The sequence below is a fragment of the Callorhinus ursinus genome, unplaced genomic scaffold (assembly GCF_003265705.2).
Source record: "Callorhinus ursinus isolate GAN/ISIS: 27379988/994484 unplaced genomic scaffold, GSC_fseal_2.0 scaffold19, whole genome shotgun sequence".
Taxonomy (NCBI): domain Eukaryota; kingdom Metazoa; phylum Chordata; class Mammalia; order Carnivora; family Otariidae; genus Callorhinus; species Callorhinus ursinus.
Window position 1 is genome coordinate 25,061,634 of NW_027397081.1, and position 9,791 is coordinate 25,071,424.

General features: G+C 42.3%; 1 protein-coding gene and 1 pseudogene across 3 annotated transcripts in view; one reads left to right on the forward strand and one right to left on the reverse strand.

Annotated features, from left to right (window-relative positions):
- Positions 1-9,585, reverse strand: part of ARHGAP32 (Rho GTPase activating protein 32) — a 311,991-nt gene extending 302,406 nt beyond the window's left edge. For all 3 annotated transcript variants that reach the window (XM_073903977.1, XM_073903975.1, XM_073903974.1), the window contains exon 1: positions 9,143-9,585. The gene's annotated coding sequence lies outside the window, so the exon portion shown is untranslated. The remainder of the gene's footprint in view (positions 1-9,142) is intronic.
- Positions 311-423, forward strand: LOC112840638 (U4 spliceosomal RNA; annotated as a pseudogene).
- Positions 9,586-9,791: the final 206 nt, after the last annotated feature.

The following is a 9,791-nucleotide window of genomic DNA, read 5'->3' on the forward strand; positions in this document are numbered from 1 at the left end:
CACCACTCCTATTCAACACAGTACAGGAAGTCCTAGCTAGAGCAACCAGTCAAGAAAAAGAAAACAAGGTATCAGAATTAGAAAGGAAGAAGTAAAGTTCTCTCTATCAGCAGATGACATGATTTTATATTCAGAAAATCCTAAAGACTTAATCAAAAACTGTTAGATCCAATCAATGAATTCAGTAAAGTTGCAGGATACAAAATCATTATACAAAAATCAGTGTGTTTCTATACATTAACAACAAAACCTCTGACAGAGAAATAAAGAAATCAAATCCACTTACAATAACATCAAAACCAAGAAAATAAGCTTTACACAGTTGCAGTATTGTACCCAATGAGGTTTACCCGAGGTGCGATTATTGCTAATTGAAAAACAATAAAATATTTACACATAAATTTAAGAAGGTGAAAGATCTCTACACTGAAAACTACATGACTTTGATGAAAGAAATCAAAGACACAAATAAATGGGAAGGTAGCCCATGTCCACGGACTGGAAGAATTAAGACTTAAAATATCAATACTACCAAAAGCCATTTTTAGTTACGATACAATCCCTATCAAGATTCCAAAAGCATGTTTTACAATAGTAGACAAAACATTCCTGAAATCTACACAAAACCATAAAAGATCCCAAAAAGCCAAAGAAATGCTACAAAAGAAGAACAAAAAAGGAGGCATCACACTTCCTGATTTCAAGATATACTATAAAGCTATAGCATCATAGTCACCTAAAACACAAGCAACAAAATCAAAAATAAACAAGTGGGACTACAACAACCAAAAAAAAGCTGCACAGCAAAAGAAACCATCAAAGTGAAGACAATGTACAGAATGGAAAAATGTATTTACAAACCATGTGTCTGATAAGGAGATAATACCCAAAACATATAAAGAACTCCTAAAACTCAATAGCAAATAAATGAACGAATGAATGAATAACCAACCAACCCAGTTAAAAAATGGGAAAAGTCCCTCAACAGACATTTCTCCAAAGAAGATATACAAAAGGCCAACAAGTACATGAACGGATGTTCAAAATCAGTAGTCATTAGGGAAATGCCAATTAAAACCACACACATGAAATCTCACCTCACACCTGTTCGAATGGCCACCATCAAAAAGACAAGACATAACGAATGCTGGCATGGATGTGGAGAAAAGGGAATCCTTGTGCACTCTTGGTGGGACTAATAGTACAGCCATTATGAAAACCAGTATGAGGATCCTCAAAAAAATAAAAATAGCACTACCATATGCTGGATCATATGATCCAGCAATTCCACTTCTGGGAACAGATCCAAAGGTAACAAAAACCCTGGCTGGAAAAGATATCTGCACCCCCCACATTCATTGCAGCATTATTTACAATAGCTAAGACATGGAAACAACTTAAGTGTCCATCAATAGATGAATGGATAAAAAAGCTGTGGTATATAAACAATGCAGTATTATTCAGCCATTAAACAACAACATGCATGGGCCTAACAGTGGCAACAACATGAATGGACCTCGAAGGCATCATGCTAAGTGAAATAAGTCAGACAAGGAAAGACAAATACTCTATGATCTCAATTACATGCAAAAATCTTAGAAAAAATTAAATTATATTTAAAAACCCCAAACTCACAGAAAAAGAGAGAAGACTTTTGGTTACCAGAGGTGGGAACAGGGAGAAGGGGAAATTGGAGGAAGGTGGTCAAAAGGTACTAACTTCCAGTTATAAGATAAATAATACTAGGGATGTCATGTATAACATGATGAAGATAGCTAACACTGGATATATAGGAAAGGTGTTAAGATAGTAATTCTTAAGAATTCTCCTTATAAGGAGAACTTTTCTTCTTTTCTTTTTATTGTATCTATAAGAGAAGATGAATATTAGCTGAACCTCTTATGGCAATCATTTCACAGCATACATAAATCAAAACATCATGCTATATGTTTAAGCTTAAACTTATACAGTGATGTCAATTATTTCTCAATAAAACTGAGGGAAAAACCAAGTTCAGTGGAGTGCTGGAACAAGAGCTCAAACGGATCAAGCTAAAGAAGAGAATGAGTGGTGAGGAAGAGGACATGGCAAATATAAACAACTGCTACTGCATAGGGATCAAAGAAATTGGTCAACAGCCAAAGGAAATCATTAAGGTAGAGAAAAAGGTGGTTTAAGAGAAATTATTCATTCAGTTAAGATATCAGTGGTTCAAACAAGATAGAATTTTATTCCTCTCTCACTTAACTATCTGAAGATAAATCAGCAGTTCATTGCTAGTAGGTGGCTCTGCTCCACAAGATCATCCAAGGATCCATCTTACTGATCCTTCTCCCACTTGCCAGTTGCTCTCACTGGTAAGGTTGAACAACGTGCACCAGGATTACACCATCCTCAGCCAAAGGGAGAGAAAAGGAATAGAAAGCAACTAGCTTCTTTTCTAAAGCCATGACCCAGATCACACACATCAGTTCCGGTCACATCCATTTAGCCGAAATTTCATCACATTCCCACACCTCGCTCTAAGAGAAGGTCAAGAAAATGTAGTATAGTTGGGCAGCCATGTGCCCAGATAAAACCTGAGGGTTCTATTACTGAAAGGAAGGTGCAGAGAATGTCACTTGGTGAATGATTAATCATCACTGCTCCAAGTAATATAAAGCATGTCAGCATACACAAAGAGATGATCCAATAAGAAAATAATTTACAGAAGAAAATTTTGCAGAAGTGAAGGCCTTAAGAAAGCAAAAATGAATGAGATCCAAGACACAAATTTACTGCCTCAGAAGTAGAGACACTTGTGTCTTGCCACTTCTCAAATGCTTGACTTTTCATGAGAAAGGTTGACCCTTGAATGCACTTCCAGGAAATTTAAGTAACCCTTTCCCAGCTTCTGGTAAACCAAGCTATTACACAGAATGAGTGGAAAAACCTGGCCTGGACTGAACAGTTCACAGGGTTGTCTCCTGACAGCTGATTCAGATAGCTGCAGCTCTGTCAAAGAAAGTATGACCCAATCTCAGAGCTGAAGGGAGTCTACTAGGCTCATTTTACCAAAGTTCAAGGCCACAAAGTATCCTCTCCAAAAGTACATCCCAAGTCCTCAAACTGCCACATCAAGGATAATCCCCCTGTCCTTTTGCCTACTCTTTTATAATATTCTTTTTCATAATAGAGTTATCTTCCCAATGAAATGAACACTTCCTGAGAGTAGTGACTCAATGCCACCTTTTTAAATATCTGTTCTCCACTGCAACTAGCATGGTGCAAAATACATAGTATGTACTCAATGGATACTTTTCAGTTCACTGATAAAAGAGATTTGGTTTCCCTCATCCTACTGGAGCCAGCATTGTTACTGAATCTGGGAAGGCCACTGGATATAAAACAACCAGGAAGGACTGTCAGGTTCTCCATCCCACACACAAGGCAATAAAAACAATGAAGTCAAGATCAAGCCTTACCCAAGATTCAAGACTGAACCCCAGATAATAAAGATTTTACTATTTAAAGATAAGAGAAATGGAATACCTACTTTAGAATTCTTACCCAGAGTAGGGTGGGTTTTTTTTTTCTAATAGAGATAATGTAAACATACCGTAACACTTCATAATACATAGGTCATGCATGCTTTTCCTCTCGATGCTTTCCATCTCTGCAACCTCCAATACTACTGTACATTATAACCCATAGTATAAAATAAGGTAGTAAATGGATATAAGCCAAATAATAGTATCTCTCTGAAAACCAGAATTCTACTTCCACTCTTAGCATTCTGGTTCATATATTTGTTATGAGAAATTAAACCAAACACCTCATTTCTCATTTCCTTTTAACCTGACCTAACACAATCTCCTTTCAATACCAGGGAAGACCCCCTTGTCCAGGTATACTGTGAAACTGTAAACATCTATTTTACCAAATCTCCTCATTTTACTTTCTTGGGGAATATTCACTCTCAAACTTCATGTCTCTAGACAACCTCTGGTTGGTTTTTTTGTTTGTTTTAACCTCAAGAGAAAATATTGTCTCCTCATGACACTGGGTCTTCTTTAGGCTTCTACTTTTTTTTAGGTGCTACAATTAGAAGCCTGCACTTCAGTTTTCCAGATACTGCTGCGCTATGGAAGGGCCCTTCTGCTTCTATCCCCCTGTTCTACCAAGGACAGTGTGGGAACATTAATGTCCTCCCTCGTCTCCCTTGGATCATCCAACTGCACTTAAGCATCATCCAAGGCAGAAACTGCTCGATTTGCAGGAATGCAAGAGCCACAATGACCCCAATTCTGTTTTGTTTAACTCCCTTAGAACAATGACCTTTATTTGCTCACTCTTAATTTGGTATTCATGTTAAATAAACCAGCACTTGAAGTTGAGAAGCACATCCAATTTCTCAGTTGTAAGATAATTTAAACCAAATACTTTAAAAAGCAGCTTAGTATCAAAGCCTCTAGACAGTAAACTAGGTCTACCTTTAGAAAAAAATATTGTTTTATTATTTCAACTCTGAAGATGTTATAGAGATGCTAATGCAAATCATAAGGGAAACTTAGAGTGTCATACACATGTAAGGAAAGTTATCTAACACCCTGGCCTCATTAAAATAGGTTTTTCTCACATATCTTTCTTTAAAAAAAGTGGGGGGAGTTAAAAAAAAAAACCAGTACCAAATTAGAAGTGGTATTTAAATTGTTTGCAAACATAGAACAGTACCAGAGAATGGTTAAGAGCCAGGATCTCCAAAAAATAGAGCAGAAATTTCTTTCCAACCATTTAACCATCTAAATAAGCAAGTGATTAATAAAAATACAGTATAATTTACGGGAAATTTCTCAAGTTATTCCAATTATCAGTTGTTAACTAATGGTTTCAGTAAAGGAGAAAATTCGGTACAAGTAGCATACCACTCAGAAAACAACTCTGTAATATAGGGGCAAAGGTGACCTACAATATTTTAGGCATATTTAATCATCACCATTATAATCATCACCTGTGACTCACTGAGTGCTTACTACATGCTTATACTGTGTTAAGCATTGACAAGTATCATTTCATTTAATCATCACTACAACTTCTAAGACAGATTCTATTGTTATTCTCAATCAAGGAGGTACCTGAGACACCAAGATGTTAATTAGTTTGTCCACGATCAAAGTTTGTAAATACCACAGATGGCATACGAACATAAGTCTATGTGGCTCCAAAGCAGAAGTGAGCATCTTTCCAGGGGTCTTAACCCCTATAATGCTCTGATTGGAAATAAGCTTGTGCCAAGTAAAGCAAAAGATTTTAAGTCCTAAATCAGGGGTTGCCAAACTTTTTTCTGTAAAGGGCCAGATCATGAATATTTTAGGCTTTGATGCCATAAGGTCTCTGTGGCAAGAACTCTGCTGTTGTACTGCCAGTGTAGCCACAGACAATACACAAACAAACGAGCATGACTGTGTTCCAGTAAAACTTTATTTATGGACACTGATATTTGAATTTCATAACTTGTACATGCTATGAAATAATCTTCTTTGATTTTTTTCATTTAAAATTTTTAAATCATAGGCACTCAATAAATTTATTGTTTGTTAAAAAAATAAAATAAAATTTTTAAATCATTCTTAGTTTGAGGGCGCCTGGCTGGTTCAGTCCGTTAAGGGTCTGCCTTCAGCTCAGGTCATGATCCCAGGGTCCTGGGATGGAGTCCCACATCAGGCTCCCTGCTCAGCAGGAAGTCTGCTTCTCCCTCTACCCTTCCCCCCTGCTCACGATCTCTTTCTCTCTCATTCTCTCTCTCTCTCAAATAAATAAATAAAATCTTTAAAAAAAAAAAATCACTCTTAGTTCACAGGCCATACAAAAAAACAAGCTGAGGGCCACATGTGCCTACAGAGTGAATTCTGCCAACTTCTACACTAAATAATGCAGACAAATATAAAATATTTTTTAACTAAACACTTCTTTTCACAAATCCTAACTTGTAACTTCCTTTGACAAAAAGGGCCTTTTTTTTTAAGATTTATTTATTTATTTTAGAGAGACAAGAGTGCTAGCAGGAGGAGGGGGAGGGAGAGATGGAGAGGGAAAGGAAGAGACGGAGAGAGAAAGAGAAAAAGAATCCTCAAGCAGACTCCCCGCAGAGCCCAACAGAGGACTGGATCCTAGGACCCCGAGATCATGCCTGAGCCAAAATTAAGAGCCAGGCGCCTAACCGACTGAGCCACCCAGGAGCCCCTCCTTTGATATTTTGAAATGATACTTTAAAGAAGCTCAAAGTCTCAATAAGCTTGACATCTGTCCCAGAATAATCAAAAATTCCAAAGAATCCAAAACTATAGGGGCACCTCGGTGGCTCAGTCGGTTGGGTGTCTGCCTTCAGCTCAGGTCATGATCCCAGAGTTCTGGGATCAAGCCCGACAGAGACGGGCTCTCTGCTCAGGTGGAGAGCCTGCTTCTCCCTCTCCCTCTATCTGCCACTCCCCCGCTTGTGCACGTGCTCTCTCTCCATCAAATAAATAAATAAAATCTTTAAAAAAAAGAAAGAAAAGGATCCAAAACTATAGGTACTACATATGGATTTCCTGAGAAAGAATCACAAAATTTTCAAAGTATGAAAAAAACTGGAAGTGTAAGAGATCTAACACATTCTCATCCTTATGTGCATTTTAAAAAATTGATGTTAAAAAAACAATTTAATCTAAATGCATATATAATACCAGTAATAACTTACATGTATAAAAAATTTTACAAAGCATTTGCATATTCTTTCTCTCATCTCATCCTTCAGAACTCAGTTAAGAAAGACAATGCAAGCCTTCTCATCTCTGTTTTGTACATAAGGAAAACAAGCTCAGAAATGTAAATAAGTTGCCCAAAGAGGGAACCATGCCACACAGCTACTAAATGGCAGAACTGCAACCATGACCTGGTTTCAAGTCCTCCTCTCTTAACTATTTCCATGGACATCAGATTTCACATTAACAGGTTAAACCCTAAAAACTCTCAAGAACATTAGCCATTATCTATAAATACAACATAACACAATCTCTAAAATACAATGCTTAGTTCATTTTGTTCTATTTTTCTTCTGCTACCACAGTCTTCTGAAGAAAACAGGTGTTACTCCTTGACATTTGTTAAATGCATTTACAGTCAACAGTGAATCTATATATACTGTGCAGACAATACACCCTGGCCCAGCTTGGAAAGGGAAAACATTACTGAATAAGACATCTAAAGAGAAAATAAGAGAAAGAGAATGGGAGGTGGAGACGAATGTATTGCCATTAAAGTCTCACCCAGCTGATGACTGGAATATGATGTGGGGGTTGGGAAAAGAAAATAAAAGAAACAGAACTACTGGAATTTAAACCAACATCAAAGACTCTAATGACAGCTGAACCTGCCTGGCTGCCTCCTAGTCACTCCCTAGAAAACAAAACAGTTATATAACCAGGGAAGGTTCTTCCAACTAACATTTCCTCTCTGGCCCACTTACACTTTATCGCCCACCTCAACGTGCACCACCATGCAGTAAACTGGGCCTCCACACCAGCTATGGCTGGACAAGTCTCTGTCCAAAGTGCTGCTTTATTCCATGGACAGCTATAGGGAGATGGTACGACTGGTTTGAGCACCATTCCAAACTCACACCATTCTAGAGACTTGTTCTATAAAGCATAACCAAATATCCAATTTTAGGAATGGAGTAGACTCCAGATTTCCTGAAAATGGAAATCAGAACACCATAATCCCTCATCTTCACGAATAGCCCTATTAAAAAGGATTTATACCAATGAGCACTTGAAAAACTTTGAGGTCATGTGGAAGCAGCAATTAAGCTTCTATTTCCTTCACTCTCAAGTCCAAGGAGCAAATATCAAGATTCCGAGCTGGACTTCAAGTTACCCAATAAGGAAAAATACAGTAATGAATCATAACCATCACTACCCAAAAGTATTACAACTCCTATTACTGAATCAAACTAGCACATTTTCTGAACTCTCATAGCCACTGTATTTTAGTACCATATGCTCTTCCTTCTTCCAACAGAAATATGAATATAGACAATGTTTACAAAAGCAACCAGTGTATCAGAAGTTATTTCCATTCAGACTGAGTTAAAAGGTCTAAATCTGTGCCAAATAAAACTCTGAAAGAATGGAAAATAAAAGAGATGCTGACAACAATGCAATGTGGCCCAGCTGCCAGCTACCCATGTAGCATCATGCAGTGCCCGAAGCACTTTAAAAGCAGATTGCAATTCTGCATGCAGATCAAAATTATAATTATCCAAATTCCATTTCCTAAAAGATAACTATTAAACTGCATCCCAAGCATCCCGCTGTGAGTCTTCTTCCCTCCACCTTCTTTAAGCTTCAGCAACAGAAGGTGAAGCTATAAAGGGTCCAGAAGTAGACTAAAGCTACGAAATCAGGTTTGACTTCCTCTCAGGTTCTTGTGATCTCTTTGCGAAAATCTTTAACATAAATATTTACTCAAGTCAACAAAATGAGAAAGGCACGATACGGGGGTGGCGGCTGAGTTCAGGGCGGAGGGAGGCGGGGGGGCACTAAAGTCACCGGTATCGTCCAATATATAGCGGCAACTTCAGCCAATTAGAAAGATGAGAGGGAAAACTCCAAGGGAGTCCCGGCGAGCAGAGACGGCTCGCCCAGTCAGCCCCACGCTCACCAGGGGGCGGCCACCGCGAGGTCGCCCGTGGGCAGCGGAGGGAAACGCTCGAGCGGCGGCTCCTCTGGGAGCGCCCGTGTCCCCAGAGCCCCCACTCGGCCATTCCCTGGGAGTCACGGCTCTTGCCCGACTTGAGCCTCAGGCGCGAAGCACTGCAGCAGGCCAGAAATCCGTCTGAACCCCTGGTCCGCCCAGGCCGTGGGGAAACTGGAGATGCGAGCGCTGGAGGCTGTCGGCCCGGAGCGCGGTCCACCCCGGGAGGCTGGAGAAATGAGTCCGGCGCGGGGGGGGGGGGGGTGGTACGGGGGAAACCCGAGATGATCTCCTAAGAACATTCGATCCGGAACCTTTACTTTAAAAAGAATTTCTTCTAAAAAGGAAAGCAAGGCCCCCGCAGCCTTCCCTGCGGCGCCTGCCCACGTCACCGGAGCCCCCGGCCCTCCCGCGGCCCCCGCCTTACCGAGCCCCGCGGCTCCGCCGCGCCGCCGCGGCGTCGCTGCGCCCCGCTCGCCGCTCCGTGTCTGCCCTCCGCGGGCGCCGGGCCCGACGCCCTCCTCCTCCTCCTCGCCGCCGCCGCTGAGCACTGCCCGCGCCGCCGAGCCTAGCGCCTGGCCGCCGAAGGCAGCCGCGGGGGCTCGGCCGGGCGCCCCCCGCGCCAGCGCCTCATCCCGCCTCGCCGCCCCGTCAGGCTCGGGGGCGGGGACGCCGGGCTCCGGGCCGCGGCCTCAGAGTCCCCACCTCCGACACGCACCGCGCTCGCCCTCCCCCGGCGGAGTCGGCCCCGGGGACGCGGTCCTGCGGTGCCCGAGACCCCCACCCCGACGCCTTCGGGCCGCCCCCGCCCCGCTCGCCGGCGCGCGCCCAGCCAGAGCCCGCCGCCGGCCCAGCCTCCTCCTCCTCCGCTCCGCCTCCTCCTGCACCCGCGACGCCCGCAGCGGGGAGAAGAGGCGCGCCGCCGCCGCCGCGGGCACGAGCACGCGCGAGAAGGGCGGGCGGAGCGCGCGCGCGGCCGAGGGCGGCGGGGGCGCGCCCAGGCCTCGCCTGCTGTTGTCCCTGGAGCGCACGTGCACTGCGGGGGGGATGGGGGCGGCGAAGGGCGCGTGGCTTTC